The sequence below is a fragment of the Alligator sinensis genome, unplaced genomic scaffold (assembly GCF_000455745.1).
Source record: "Alligator sinensis unplaced genomic scaffold, ASM45574v1 scaffold282_2, whole genome shotgun sequence".
NCBI classification, from domain to species: Eukaryota; Metazoa; Chordata; order Crocodylia; family Alligatoridae; genus Alligator; species Alligator sinensis.
This window is the reverse complement of record NW_005841879.1, coordinates 1,442,974-1,459,715: the sequence shown is the minus strand read 5'-3', so window position 1 is coordinate 1,459,715 and position 16,742 is coordinate 1,442,974.

Here is a 16,742-nt window from a genome sequence, read left to right as displayed (position 1 = left end):
TACTCATATAGTTTTCAGCACTCCCCCCTTCCAAAAAAAAAAAAAAAAAAAAAGAAAAGTTGAATAACCATCTTGCCAACAGGAATGAAAATGAAGACCATACAGCTTCACAGACCTTATCATTGCACTATGAAGTGTTTTTTGCATATGTAAAATAGCTAAATACTTCTGAAGAAACCTGGCTTTGTTCACAGCATTAATTTTAACTTGGAGTAGATACCTTGTACCATGAGATGGTTCTTACTGCTGAGAGCCAAAGGCTGCGAGCTAGGAGGTCTTACACACATCGGAGAAAATTAAACTCTCCACAATCAGCCGATGAGAGCTTTTCAGGAAATGTTCTTCCACTCCCCCCACCCTCCTGTCTAAAAAAAAAAAAAAATAGTTTATGCCTAAAATGTATCTAAGTTTGGGTCCTGACAGCAGAACGGCAGCTGCAGGGTGCATGTGCCTTCTGGAGCCTTTCCTTTGGCGCTTGCAGGCAGGCTCCTACCGGTATGGGCGCATGTGCCCAGGCTGCCCCCTCCTAGCTTGCGGTCGGTGGTTTCCCTCCATCGCACGGGTGAGCGGAGGTTTAGCCCTCCAACCACAGTGCTCGTTAGCAGCTCGTCTCCTTCCAGAAATCAGCAGTAGGCTCTCCCTGGTCCCAACAAAGCAGTTTACCTGTCATGGGGCACCATGGAGATGTTAGGTTTCCAACCCAGAGACCCTAAAAGAGAAGCAGCACGTCCTGCTCTCCCAGGGAGCTTCTCTGGCCACCCAGCTCCCTAAGTTGTTACCACAGGTCTCCTGCCTTGCTCCAGTTTCCCCAGTTCACGCTTCCATGCTGGGCTCTTGGATCTAGCTGGGAAACTGCTTTCCTACAATGCTACTTCTTACAGGGCCAGACCTGGTCCTCGCAGAGCACAAACCTGCAGCTCTCTGGGGAGGGACCTCCACCCCTGTGCATCCCCTACAGATTGCCGGCATTTAGCAAATCACAATGAAGTACCGCCAGGCAGAAACTGAGTTTTGACTGAACGAGGAGCACAGGGTCTAACTCAGCAAGGTCACTCCTGAAAAAATGTAATCAAAGCAATAATAGCTATTTTCTTGAGCAACAGTTGTGTACAACGAGCGTTATCTTTAGGCTACCTTGATTGTGAAACTGCATTCTCCGCCTTTAGGCTTCGCTGCATGGCCTTTCCCCCGTCCCCCCATGAGCAATGTTTTATTGCTTTTGCCCTAAAACTGGTCATTGTTTGTGTGTGTTAGAAAAGCAGCAATCTGAGTAGACATAATGCATGCGTATGCTGTATGTTGATAGCTAATCCGGTCCAAAAGAAAAAGTTAATTCTTTATTTTCTCTTGCAGTTTGCAATAAATTGTTGCCCTGGATCCAAATCTCAATGTCACAAGGGCAGGTGGGATTTTCTGAGGAGCATAATGGAACGAGGCGCCCACACGCTGTTGGTTTTCAGCAGCGTCTGGAAATCTGGAGATGCTGCCATTTGAAAACCTTCCCCCGGGTCCCTTAGGCTCTTCTGAAAATTTCATTCTAAGACGCCTTCAATTTTGATAATTAAGCACCAGCTTAATTTCAGAGTAACAGTAATTGTCAACATTTTCCAGCCTAGGCACCTTAAATTAGACAAGCAAATCCAAGGCTTGGCACCGGATCAAAGCAACGTGGTATGTTTTTCAAAGATGCCGAGCACGTGCAACTCTATTTGACATCACTGTGAGTTCTGCTTGGGCCTTCTCAAAATCAAATGTAAGCACCTTACTTAAGGCACCAAAGGGTTGGCTTTGGGATTTTTTTGGCCAGGAATAGAATAGAAGTTTTTTTCCTGATAGAGAAAAACTAAGATTAAGTTGGTCTTCTCCACTTATCACATTGCTGCCTGGCCAGGGATGTGCTAAGTAGACCCAATGTATGCGTTATGTCTGCCTGGCCAGTGATGCCACTCCCCCACTAAAACCCTACATCTAATTCTGCATTGCAAGAACTGGAGTTCCTTACTGAAAGTATGCCAACAAAGGGGAAAAAAAGAAGGGAAACCAGGAACCACAACTGCGTCTAAATTTTTGTTTGCAGACTCCGGAGGCAGAATTGTTAGCCCTGCGTCTCTATGACGTGTTTTCGAAGATGACGGTGTCATCGGGGCAGAACAACCAGATGTTGCTGCTCGGAAGGAGATGGAAACGGAGCAAATTTGTGCGGGGTGAGGGGCGCTACAGCCAGACAACGGCTAGGGAGGTGGGGAGCTGTGCTCCCTGCTCCTGCATGGCTGAGAATTGCCAACATCCTCCTCTTCTTGTTACTTGCCCCTCCCTGCTCCCATCCCGCTCCTCTGCTCCTTAGGTCTTGTCTGTTAGACAGCAAACGCTTTTGGGCAGGGACCATCGCTTCGGACGCAGGTTTGGCCTTTAGGGGCTGCAGCAATATAAATATTAAATAAGGATGACAGGGTGGAGACAAAAGCCAAGCACGATGCTCCTCAGCTGGCTAGAAATCAAAATCTCTGCGCAGTGAGGGGCGGCAGTCCAGCGAAAGGTGAGCAGCTGCTTTCCGCCCAAAACCCTCCGACTTCGCGCTGCTGCTTTCTGTGTCCTGCTCCCTTCTGCAAGTCAAAGCAGGTCGTTCAATAAATCTTGCTGGGCTTTGGTGGAAGGAATCCATCCAAGCCCCAACGATACTTCCCAGTGTGTTTTAATCTCTTCTGTGGAGACAGGCATTCAAAATGGGATTAAGTTACAAGGGGGTGAAAATGAAACGCACGTTTAAGTTAGTTACCAGCTCTTTTTTGCCCCCCCTCTCTGTGCTTTAAGCGGCACAATGAGAGGGTCTCCGCTCTGTCCGCAGGGCTCTCCTATAGTATTTTTGGTGGCTGGTTTCTAGGTATGTGGCTGCGAAGGGCTTTGGCTGAGCTGGGCCCAGGGTGAAAGCTGTGTTTCACCTCTCCTCTTTCCTGGTGCCTCTGCTTGATTCTCCAGGAGCCTGGTGTAATGCCATCCGTGCCGGCACGCTGACTCCTCCTTTGGCTCCCAGTGCAGATGTGCATTGAAGCAGTGGAGGAGGTGGGCTGCTTTAGTAGGAGTGAGAGAGGAATCAGGCCCTCCCTTGCTCTCTCTGTCCCCTTTAACAGTGTTATGTACCATGTCGGACATCAAAGCCATGATTAAGCCAATACTTTAATTGTATCTTTGTGCTTCATTACTTTTGCCCCTTGCCTTTGATGAGGTCTTCACCTCTCTGTTCTCCCTCCTTCTCCCCCAACCCCAGTTATTGCTTTTGCTTTATTTTTAGTGGTGATTTGAAAATTGCCGGTCTTTTTTTTTTTTTTTAAGATCATATCACAGAGAACAATGTCCACCCTTCCAACCCCAAAAACTCTAGCCAGCCTTTAAAGGAACATTCACACCTATTTTCTTTTGCCTTGTCTCTCCTATTCTTATGAAGCTCTCATTGATTATTGCCCTTAAATTCCTCAGTCTGGTCATAGATAAAAGGATAACCACTTCAAAGCGAAGTGTTAAGAGTTTAACCTCAAGCTAAAAGAGTGGACAACAAGGTAATTGAGGGTAATAACTGATCACAGACCTGCTTTCAAAGGCACATGCAAGCCTCACTTTCAGATGGCTTTAATTTTATTAACATTTGTAGCAGCTCTAGATGCTTTTGAATCATTACAAACTTCAAAGCATAAGGTAACACTCCAAATGGAGAACCTGACACCAGTTTTTTTGTTCAGACCCACATCATATTGATAGCCTCTGTTGCAAGCATATAACATCTCCTCTCAAACTATAAAATCCTAGATGGAAAAAAAAAATATTGCCAATAGAGAAGATCAAAGCCTGCACCTCCTTTTGAATAATCCAAAAGAAGGCAAAACAGAAAAACATCTCAAGAAAAAAATAAATCTGTAGTCTTCCCTAATATAGTAATCCTTATTTGAAAGCTTTCCTTCTGAGTAGGATGCATATAGATGATTCGTATGAAGCTTATATCAACCTGTTCTTCTGTCCTCTGCACGTTTAGATTGTAGCTTTGTGCCAGCGTGCAGTCATGGACTGAAGGATTTAAAATTAGGCTGGCTTAAGTGTTAGGAAGTTGTCTAAAGGCTTCGATTTAGCAGCGATCAAGAGGATATAAAAGTCCTACCCATCTCTAAATTCTGTCACATTGAAAACACCCACATCCTAGTTAATCTGTGTAAGTACTTCTATCATAGATCTCAGGTTGCTTTCCAAAATAGTGGACCATCCTTATCCCCATTTTATAGAAGGGGAGACTGAGACACATGGATAAGTGACTTCCCCAACGTCACTCGGTGGGTCTCTGTCTGGAGGCCTTGACTGAGACACATTACGTTCAATGGAAAGACCCTTTTCTCCCACTACATTTTACCAGTATAACTCTAGTCATGTTACCAGCTTTATATTGATATGTTAGAGAGCAGAATCAGCTCCAGTGTATGTATTTTGCAGAGACTACCACACGCCGGGAGAAATGGCCACAGTTATTGTATATAATATTTCAACTGATGCAGCATTGCATTCTTCTGGGGCCATGCTTTCACCGTTCGGGGTTGAAAATGCAGCTCCTGATGCTCATCTAGTGTAAGTCACCGTGGTTTTATTGGAATCACCAAAGTCAATGGATCAATGCCGATTTATCCCAGATGATGATCTGGCTTACATATTTGTGTCACGTACAACATGTCAGCAACTTTCCGTGTTACCTGATGTCAGCTATATCACGTTACCTCCGTGTCGTTCTCTTAGTACCCTTCAGCAGCAAAACAGAACTTTTACAAGCTTATAGAAACTACCTGCTTCTCAATATATTCAGTGACTTAATTTTGCTTCTGCTCTAATATTGCATCCTTTATGAACTAGAATCAGGTTAATACAAGCGTCCCTGTGTTCTCCTGTTAGGTACGTGCCCGTGTTAAGTCTGTGGAATTTATGTTATTGGGAAAAGTTATGCCTGGAATAATAAGCAGTGATGTTAGCACTTCGGGTGTGCTTTTAATGAGTCTATTGTCAGCTGCACAGATGGGGTGGATGAATGGGACCCTGCGTTAAAACATATGTCACAGGATGCCCAAGGCAAGCCCTGTTTTGCAGATCGAAGTTTGCACGACTGTACGTTTTTAGATCTCGCAGTGCTACTAATGCTGGATGCAGCCTCATGTTGCTGCTGACATTCAGGAAGCTCCACCCCACTCAGCCAGGTATATCCCACTGCCATCTTCCAAGCCTACCTTGAGCATGACCTGAAAAGCACCTGATTTTCCAGGGAGAGGAATACCAGCTCCAAGTCATTTGAATGAACGCGGCATATTACGCAGCGCTCTCTGTTAATTTAACCCCAGAGTCTAGATGCGTGGGGTGTCAGCGACGTGACGTGAGAATGGGGCGCTGAGCCTGCTCCATTGTTGGAAACCCACATTTCCATAATGCCATTTTCAAGCTATAGGTTTCCTGCACAACTAAGACAACCGAGTGTTCCCCTTTCAGTTTGCGAGGGAGTTGCATGCATCGCTCTCATTAACATCAATGGCAACTCCATGTACAGCCAGAAGAGAATAGGCCCATCATTGCATCACTGAGACAACCTTTCGAGCTGTAGTTTGAGTGGTATTTTGAGTGCTGTGTACAGTCTCATCTGCTGCTCCTCCTTCCTTTTCCCGCTGGAGCTGGCTACTGCACTAGTTACAGGAGGGTGTTAGCTCTCGGGGTCTTTTAGAAGGCAAAGATACATCAGATAGAAATGCAAAGTAAACTCTTCCTGGTAAGAAGAGGTAGCAGAAAGAAAACTCAAGGTTAGGATCTGGGCAGGTATGCCTTCCTTCCATTTGTCGTAAGGGCTTCTATACTCTGTAAGCAGTTGTAATTAATAATTGCTAACAAACCGACTGACAGATGATGGGAACACTTTTTGCAGGGGAGAAACCATGAGGGAAGTTATTTTACAATCTGCCATTGTAGCAAGCACCATCAGACCTGTTTTACTGCCTTAAAACCAGCCGGAGAGCATGCAGCAAGCTGGAGGGTCTGGATGGAGCAGGGGACCAGCAGGGCCCAGTCCCACAAAGCTTGATTACCAACTGGAGCGATTATTCCTGTGAAGTAGCAGGATCAGTCGGTTGTATTAGGCTTTTATCTAAAGAGCCCTTCCCCCCACCATTGCAAACATGCTGGCGCTAATGCAGGGACAAGGTGCCCGCATAGGTGCAGCATGTGTCGTGCTTTGTGCGGTAGGTGCCGTGGGAGGCCGTGTCTGTACTGGAGGTCCCACCGTTGCTGCCTGCAGTAGGAAGCTTTGACAGGGCAAAGTCCACCTTGCTGAGCCACGCTGCCTTTGGTTTGCTCCCTCCTGGCCCTGGATCAGTTCATCTCTTGGCTGCGCCTTGAGGCAGCTTCAGGAGGATGCTAGAGAGGGATGTAGGTGATGCCTAGCCCCTGATCTGGGAGTTGGAGCACAGTGGTGTGAAGTGGGAGATACAAGGTGCAACTCTCTTCTGGGTGAGGGGGCCTACACCTTCCTAAGGAAGTGCTCTAGCTATTAGACCACTACTAGACCTCCTCCTCCCGATTGCTGCTTGTGCTTTTCTCCGATCAAAGTCAGGGGACTTGCACAGACCCAGCTGCATAAGTGCCACTAGGCACAGGAAGGTGAAATAGGCTTGGCCCTAAGCATCCGCTGTAGAATAGTAATAAAAAGATCATTAATGATAAAGCTTTGCAGTATTTGAGGACCTGAGCAAATGTTCCAGACTTCGGCGAATTCTCCTGACAACTTTGTGAGATGGTTGTGATCATCCCTGTTGTATTCGTGGGGGGAAATGCATTGCACAGAAGCCAAGTTGCCTAAGGTCACTGGTGCAAGCTGGACTATGAAGCAGCTCTCTGCTGACTCCTGGTACCATGCAGTCACTGCCTCAATTTGAGATTGTGAAGTCTAAAAACAGTATTTAAAAAAGCTTTACACATTGTGTGGTTGCTGCAGAAAACAACGTGGAAAATGGTGCAACCAGCCAGCGTGGGGAAGGACTAGACGCTATTCAACTTGCGTTGGATACAGTAAGGATCAGACCGGTTTGCTACACACCATGCAGGAGGGGAAAATAGTGTGTGCGCCAAAGAGCTTGGTGTAAACTGAACTCTCCTGCTTGATGTCTGGGAAAGATTTGTAAAAAGTTGCTTTTGTGCTGCACCTTTGAATGCTTCAGGAGCAGGCAGCTCTTGGGAGGGTGGTGGTGGTGGTATCAGCAGCAAGGCCAAAGCCCAAGGATAATTTTGGCTAGTTAGCAAGACACGTAGGTGAAAATTATCTTTAAAGAATTAAAAAGAAAGCACATTCATTTCGGCTTGGCTGAAAACATAAGGAAGGAAAAATCCAGAGACTGATTTTCCTCCAAGTCTGACCCTCGTGTAATGGTGCTGCGCGAGGTCACAAGCTGGTGTAACTCAGTGGAGCTTGTTTGTCCTTCCTGAAACTACCCCACTTGACTCAAGACTTCAGCTGAGTTGTCTCTAATTTTCATTAGTGTAACAGAGAAGGGTCAGGACTCTTGCCACATGGGAAGGGATGCCATAGATAAGAGGTTTCTAGAAATATATTAGAAATCCTAAACAATTAAGCATTTATTCAAACAATCTTTTGATGCTCTCTCTCTCTCGGTACCATGGTTTCAACTCAAAAAAATCAATAATGATTCTTAACAACAGATATGTCCAAACAGCAATTTTTGTGTCCTGGCTGGGGATATATCGACCTGACACTTACTTAGCTTTCCCTTCATTTAATGAAAAGGTAAAACAAAAGTGTCAACGTTAATTATTTAACTTCACTTGAAAGGCTTATAGTGAAGGTTCCCCACAGGGAAGAAAATACTTTCTCATGTAATCAATAGGGTTTTGGCAGGAAAGGTACCATCTACTTAAGAAATTAATGCAGAAATGAGAGAAACTGGGCTGGAGGAAAGGCAGTGTGACCCTGGACTGGACAGAACTACAACAAAGAGGTTGCATTTTGCAGTCCTCCATGGGGAAGGGTTTACCGCATCCGGATAACACCTCCAAATCTGTAGTCCTCGCTCAGACAAACTCCCACTGGAGGCGGTGAGACTTTTGTCTGGAATAGAGTGCCTAAAAGCAAAATGGCACCGTGTTTTAGCTAGGCTTTATGTGCCACCTCTCTTGTACCTTTAACTAAATCAGCTGGCAGCTGTGTTTCTCCTGCCTTGAACATTTAGCACACGGTTTTGGATTCTAGATCAGCATTTCGGTATTCTGCCTGATAACAAGGATTGAATAGGCAGGTTGCATTTCAGAGCTCCCGGCTCTCACAGCGCCCTTAGGAAACGGCGGAGAAAAGAGGCCTGTCCTCAGGAGCTGAGAGCTTTGCAATAATGACCCCAAAGTTTTCTTGTAGTCAGTAAAACGTACTCACACTTGATGGCTTCCTTGCTCTTACACTAGTATCATCTGTCGACTGCTCCATTCAGCTTACCTCCTCGGCCACCATTGACAGCCGAGAGTCTGCATGGGAAACAAGACAGCATAGGGAACTTTTCCAAGTTCTTGGCTCTCTTACACCAATCATCCCATGTCGTTCCCTTACCAGCCTTATAACCTTTCCAGCCAGGAACAGTCAGCAGTACTGGACACATGCAGCCTTTCTCTCCTTCTCCCCCGCAGCAGGGTGGGCAGACCACAGCACAGGAGGGGACTTTTAGGTTGTCAGGGCAGGTAAGTATTCCCCGGCTCCCCTTCTGCTCAGAGGCATACCCTCTCCCCTCTTCCCTCTCCTTTCTCCCCTCCACTACCTGCTATTGCCAGTGCCACTGCCCCCTCAGTCCCACAGACTAAGGGAGCTCCAGAGCCATTTCTGCCCAAATCCAGCTGGGCCGCACGGAGGCCAAGCTCAGCCCAGGACAGCAGCAGCATGACGGGTTGCCCCTCCCCAGCCCTGCTCCAGGGCTGGTTGGGAACATCAGGCAGCTAAGTACAGACAGGATGGGAGGGGGAAACACTCCATGTTTGGGGCACGCATGGTCCAGAAAGGGGTGCAGCTGTGCTCCTGCCCCCACTCTGCATCTGCTGCTGACCTGGCTAACCCCATCCTTTAAAATAAGTTCAGGGGACTCTCTGTTTATGTGCTGTGCTTATGAATCATTCCTATATACCACTGATAACGGGCCCACACAGTGAAATCGTTAAGTCATCAGGATACTCAAGAGCTCGTGGTTGTGTGCTGGTGTGTGCAAGTGTGGAATTAACTTTTAAATGAGAAAGCAGTCCACCGGAAAGGGAAACAGGGCCTTTTAGAGTTGTAAAGGTTAAGAGCGCATTGCGTGAGCCATCCTAGTCACCTTTTTTTTGCGTGATGTTTTAAGTATATGGGCCCAAAACTGCAGGGAGCAGGACTTTGTGGTGAAAGTGCAGCAGTGGCAGTTCTGACTGCAAATGCATTGCTACGTGACCCTTGGGGCAAGTCACTTCTTCTCCCATCTACAAAAAGGATCCCTTGGCCCCTTCTCTGGATGCTTTGAAGCAAGGACTGCAACTTGTCACGTGGAGAGTGCCAACACAGGCCTGCACACCAGCTCCACTCTGCTCTTGCCCTATTCGGAGCATTAGAGCTGAGCAGAAGTCTTGTGCTGGACCCTCCACACAGAGTTGAATTGTACCCTAATTCCTGCCAAGTGCTTTGATGGGAGTGCTTTGCGGGTACAAAACAGAACTATTCATGAACAAGAAAGGCCTCTTGATGCGTTTGCAGCGGATACACCCTCCACAGCACAAGAAGGGTTACGTTTTTCTGCTGCAGCTGCAAAGCCCAATTTCTTTATTTCCTGTTAATGACATTATTGCCTACATAAAACCATTGAAACATGTTTCTTTCATTTGTTTAATTTCAAATTCTGAGCACACTAGCTGGAAACTATGTTTAATAGTTAAACTCAAAACATTTGGATTTCCTTTCTTCTCTGCGATTTTCGGTGACTCCCCTTCATACTTAGTTGGGTTTTTCAGAAACCGTTTTTAACACTGCTTTAGAATCCGGCCGGCAAACAAAAGGCATTATATTGCAGCATCACATCGCGTCGGTGCAAGCAAGTAATGCATGCTCTAGTTCACTTTCTTCGTCATCATGCCAACATCTCCGCAGACCCTACTTGTTACCAGATGTACGCTCTTCTCTGAAGCAGGGTGTCACTGTCCAGCCCTTTTTCGGAGGTTTTCTCTGTGCACACAGGAGTGCTTTCCCTTAAGGTGCATGGGAAATACATACCTCTTTCCATGATCAAATAGGCTGGAATTTTACCTTAGTCCCTTCCTGCCCCTCATTCATAGTGATAGTCCATTTACCTGCCAGTCCTTCGCCTTGCCAGACTTGCCCTGAAGTGGTCATAGCTCTTGTATCGGCCGAGAGCAATGAATCACGGGAGCTTGGCCATAGTGACTTGTTCCCCCCGTGTCCCCCACCACCTCATTCAATCAATATTCCATGTAGGTGACAGAAGCAGTTAAAAAATGTTAATAGATAGCAAAGTGCTTATGTGTGCTTTATCAGCACTCATAGAACATTTAGTGCTGATATGGTGCCCCTTTTAAGTCTAAAAAATCTGGCCAAGAGTGTGCAGATAGCAGGGAGTGTGCTGAACAAAACATCAAGGAAAAAAGTCTGTGTGGGGGGATGGAAATGCTAAAAGGATTATAGGAAGAGAAAATTTATCAGACTTATCTGGTAAGACTCAGTGACAAAAGTACGTTGGCTTATTAAACGAACTTCAAATCCCATAAAACTAATTGTGTGTTTTCTTCTCTTCTATTTGAGCCTCTCTCGCAAGCCTTTTTTCTGTGCCGCAGCAGTCTGTCTGCATTCGGATAATACTCTGCACTTCTAAATTGACTTCTTGCATATATAGACAGACAGGTATAGGATCGAATAGCATAAAGATTACACAGATAATCAGGTTTGCATTTCTTAAACTAATGATGCTAAAATAGTTGATAAATAAAAGAAGGAATAACTTCAAAGGTTCACATGTGGGTTGCAAAACTCTTGTGTCTTTTATATACAGGGTCTTCTGCTTATTTTGATCAAGGCTGTTCCCAGCACTTCTGTTGAAATACTTGCAAGCCTTTGATCTTGTTATCAACATGACCACCAGTGAGAATCCCACAGCTTGCAAAGCATATAACAGTGCATGTGACGTCAGTCTGAATGTCTAACTAATACAGATTTGGGGTTTGGATGTTACTGTCACTTGGGTCTTCCTTAAGGTTCCCTCCGTCTCACTCAGACGTGTGTCCTACCTAAATAACCTTGCACCTTTTCAGCCAAGGATCCCAAAACACTTAAAAACCGATGGGAAGAGGAAACATGTCAACCTCTCCTCTTGAATTGTATGCATGGAGAAAACGAGGTACAAGATATTTGGGTTGATGGGTGTCATGCAGGAGGGCTTTGATCTGTATTAGGGTAAAGTAGGAAAACCAGGGCACTTGTCACCTTTGGAGGTGAGCTGACAGGGATTTGGCTAGCTGAGAAAAGATAGGTTTTAGGCTGTTGGGTTTTGACTTACTTTTCCTTCTTCCTGCCTCCCGACTTCCTATCCCTAAAAGACTTGTTTAAGAAGCAGTGCCGGTGAGGCAGGCAAGCTGCACGTCTCCTTGCCGGTAGGTGTTGCAAGCTTTGCTTTCTGGGAGAGTTTCCCTCCATCACACTCTCAACCCGGGACACATGTGGTTGAATGACCACATTGGGGACCAGTTACCTTTTTTGAGCCCCAGTTTTGCTACCTCATACCTGGTATAAGTCTGTATACCAGCTAACACGAGGCGTTACAGGGTGTCCCATAAAGGCACTATGGTAACCAAAGCAGACAAGGTTCTTTGGGTTAATCTGATATCTTTTCTTAGACGAACTCCGATAGTTGGAAGAATTCTTCTTTGCGAGCTTTTGGGCATAAATATCCATCACCAGGCTGAGGAAGTGTCAGTGGTTGGTGTGTGCTCCCTGGATGGTAACCAACAGGGTTGACATTATGCCATAGAAGCAGGTAGCACAGCACAGCCCTGGGGTCTTTGTCAGTCCTTGAGAGGGCCAGGGCCAGAGGAGACTCCAATATCTAACCTAAATCTCCCTTGCCACAAGTTACCTTTTGTTCTATCCTGAATGGCCATGGAGAACAATTCACCATTGTCCTCTCTATAACAGGCTTTTACATATTGGGTGACTTATCATAGCCATAACATAGTCACATCGGCTCCTCTTTTCTGTACTAAACAAGCCCGGTTCTTTCAGCCTTTCCGTAGAAGTCATGTATGCTGAACCTCTGACCGTTTTTGTTGCTCTGCACTGACTCCCTCCAGCTTGTCTACATCTGTCTGAAGCCGTGGTGCCCAAAGCTGGGCGCAGCATTGCAGCTGAGGCCTCTCCAGTACCGAGCACAGTGGAATAATTATTTATGGTGTCCGACATTCCTGTTAATACATCCCAGAAGGATATTTGTCTTTTCTGCAGCAGTGTCACATTGTTGACTCGTATGCAGATGTACTTCAACTTTTCAGTGTTTTTTTCTGAATAGAAAATGCATAGGACTAAATTTCATGGTGAAAGAAGAGCTACAGATGCTGATGTATATGCCTACAAAAATATACCACGCCGCTACACTTTCCCTTGCGCTCTCATTAGGATCGTGCCTTATGTTTCATCTAAGGACTAACATGAATATCATTAATAAAGCTAGGATCAGAAGCAGCGGATGGGACACTGTACTGGGATTTCCCATCTTTGCCACAGCCTTGGACAAATCACTTGCACTCCCTGTACCTCAGTTTTCCCATCTGTAAAATGGGAGCAATGATTGGCCTCTTTCATAAAGTCCTTTGAGATCTGTGATAAAAAGTGCAACATAAGAGCTTGGTGCTATTATTATTTACCAACCCCCTATGAGCTGATGGTTCAGTATTGTTGTCTCATCGGTGGTCTTTGAGGGATGCGTATAGCGCTGAGTATTTAAGTGAATGTTAGCAGTAAAAGGCAGGCTTCAGATGCCATATTAGTGCTGCTCATCTAAATAAAATTGGTCAGAGTCTTGCTCGATGTAAGTCAGCATAACTCGATTCACTTGAGTGGCACATGGCCAATTTATACTTGGCCATGTATACTAAGTATACTATTTATACTTTATATTTCTGTGCATAGCGCTGAGTATTTAAGTGAATGTTAGCAGTAAAAGGCAGGCTTCAGATGCCATATTAGTGCTGCTCATCTAAATAAAATTGGTCAGAGTCTTGCTCGATGTAAGTCAGCATAACTCGATTCACTTGAGTGGCACATGGCCAATTTATACCTGGCTTCTGTGCAAAATCAGAGCTCGTGTCTACTTCCGCGTCTCACTAAACACCCATGCGACGCCTCCGCCCGGCTGGCGTGCGCTGTGCCGGGAGGTGTCAGAATCGATCGAGTTGTCCTTGAGCAGGTGGACAGCTTGAGCTAGGCTTGCTCCATCCTGAATGAGAAATGTGACAAGGCATTAGCAATTCTGGAGGGCCGGAAGCGGCTGGATGCCACCCCAAACAGGAACATTTCAAGGGGAAAGCAGTTTAAAAATGACAGGGTTTAGGTGTCTCAGCCTGATCGTGCCCATAAATAACTACAGCTGGGAGAACTGAACACAGCTGCACTCGGGTGTGTTCTTTGGAGATTTAGCATTAGTGGCATTTGACCTAGTTTTATGCAGAAAGACAACAACCTGGAGACGTTTCTTTCAGAGCGAGACACCAATAAAGCAACTGCCTTGTGGGTAGAGATGACATTGATGGAGTGAAGTTAACTAGGTGAAGTTTGGAAGACAGCACAGGGGTCTAGAAAATCAGATGTTATCAGCCCTGTGCTGTCGACCTGTCTCTCTGCTAGCATGCTACACAGCCACGCAAAGTAGAGATGGAGAAACCCTATTAGACTAGTCCAGTTCCTAAAGGATCTCATTTTTTCCCCAAAACATTTTTCCGTATCTGTTCCACGGAGGCGTCCGAGGGAAAAAAAATTAATCCATTCCTTTTTTCATTTTGGTTTAGTCCCTTCTTCAGCTCTTTACTACAACTTCTTTGTTTTGTTGTAGCAAACTTTTCAAGCTTTTTGACCAAAATGGAGATGTCATGTGCAAAATGCAACTGGAAGTGGTGGGATATTTGTTCAGGCTTTTCAGCCATGTCATCAGAGGTGGCTGCCATGGCCTGCTAGCCCGTTTCATTGTCACTTGCTGACGCTGTCATTGAGGTGTTGTCTAAAATGAAAAAGGTGACATGCCAAGACGTAAAATAAGTATGTTGCCACCTGGTGAGTCTAGAAATGCATATTCCGCATTAGCTTAGTTAGCTCAAAGAAAATTCAAAGATACCAACTTGTCTTCCTACCTGTAGCAACTACCCAAGCAAAGGGAATTCCCTGTGGGCCTAATCCAGGGACTGTCAATGCCGGACATTGGTAGAGGTGAAGTAAACTGAAAGGTCAGTCATTTCAGTTCATCGGCATAGCTCCCAGTGAACCCAGCAGCGCGTGTATCTTTGTGTGGACATATCACAGATGCAGAAAGAGAACAGATTGCACGTTGCAAAGCTTTTCTTGTTCCCAGGTTGCATGGTACTCATAAGGGCAAAGTCCCAGGTGGGCGATGTAGGATGATCCAAATAAGATCTCTGTATTTGCTGCTCAGAGCTGTCTTTAGCACCAGGCTACCCTCAGCACCAGGAGTGCAACTACCCCTATGTAGGGAGGAAAGGGGCAGTGAAACAAGGATATTTTTTAAGTGTAACGGCTGGCTGGCCTCTCTAGCACGGTCCCAGCTTGAAAGAGCTTGGACCCAAGTTCAGTAAGCTGAAAGCCTGGGCTCCAGTGACTGCTTCAGGGGACAGTTCATGCCAAGTGATGTATAAATGGTACCAAAGCCCTGTTATTGTGTATTGGCTCCTGTGCTGTATCACCCGGCAGTATCTTTACTGTATGGCAGCAAAACAGCCACTATTTCTTAAATGACACTTGTGTACACGATCAATGATGTCTGGAGAGTTTCTTCAGTAGGAGTTGCTTGTCTTGTCCTAGCCCATTTTGTGCTGCTTTTTCTTTCTTTCAGGAGAATAAAATTCTTATAAACCATAGGATAGTGTTGCAGCCAGTCAGACTAGATGATGTAGATCAGATGTTGCCTATATGCTGTCTTAACGCTCCGGTTCTTCCTCAGTGAATGATTTAACACCAAAAATGAGAGAATGGGAGAGAGAGCTTTTCATGTCTAAACTTCAGAGCAGGACCAGGACAGTATCTAGAAGCTGCTACTTTGGTGGTTTTACTCTATTTCTCCATCAACAGGCGTCCCCATCAAAAAATCTTAGCACTGCCAACCAGGTTGCAAGTGCCTTGTGCAGAAGGCCATACTGCCATAACGTGGTAGTGCAGAGCTTGGCATAACAGCATCTTGATCCGAGGCAGTAGTCATTGATTGATTTATTCATTGTTATGCCCCACCAATCCTAGAGACGGTGCCTCCAGCTCAGTTAAGGCACATAGCCAGGCTTGCTGTCACTGACTTGTCTATAAAGGAACTTCTTTTTCCAGGGCTAAAAATCTGGCACTTTTCTCCAGCTATAATTTCCATTTTTTGTCTTAAATTGGGATCCCCTCCGCACCCCAAAAGCATCCTGCACTATCCACAGGTGCAAATATCTCCTGTTTTGCTCAGACTTCAGCCGTTGTGGAGTTGCTCACTAGATAGCCTTCACAAGCTGCCACTCTTTTGGGACCCTGGGCCTCTAGCTTAGGCCTAGGGCTGCTTGCTGTAGGTGCATGGACTTTTTGCAAAGGTCCTGGGGGGAGGTGGCTGGGGAGAAGTGGGAGGAGTCGTGGTGGGATCTGCAAACCACAGGCCAAGGTACCGCGCTTGTTTATTTGAGATACTGAAAATACTCAAAAGCAAAAGGCTCAGCAGCAGCTTCTCATCCAGTACGGCCACCCCCACGGAGCTGACAGTGGAAAGCAGGGAGCTTTTTGCACACACAACAGTCCTGTGGGACATGCTGCAGGGAAGGTGTTTCCAGGATTGGGGCCTCTTGGCATCTCCTCCTTGGGGAGGGCTTGGGTTTGCTACCTCCTCGTACGTGGAGCTGCTTTATTTGAATGTGTAATGATACAGAGCCGATGGGAAGATGTATTATCTTCATGCCATTGGGGGTGGGTGGGTTTGTTGAGGCAACTCGTGTCCGTCTCGTGCCGCCTGTAAATGAAACGTGGAAATCTGTCTTCTGTGCATGTGGGTGGGGACGTGGAAACCAGAGATGAGCTGGAGCCAGGCAGTTTAGCTCCAAGATCTGATGGTCCAGGGCTGTCCCGGCTCTGCCCAAAGACCTCGACCTGGGTTTCAGGCAGATGCACAAGGAAGGATCGGAGCATGCAGGGGGGAAGGCGAGGAGGCGGTGGGCTGGATCTGGAGCACAGGTTTCGGGTCCAACCTCTAATTCAAACCTTTTGTGTGGAGTCAGAAAGAAGCATGCGTGTCTGCGTAATGGGGACCAGCTGGGGGGATGCAGCACCGTTTCAAGCAGCTTGGCTGATGCGCCAGTTGTATTGCCATCAGATGCTGGTGGACAAGCGCCCAGGCGGAGGGCAGGCATGGGGGGATTCAGAGAGCCCTGAGGACGGGCATGGGGGGATCCAGGGAGCCCGGAGGATGGGTACG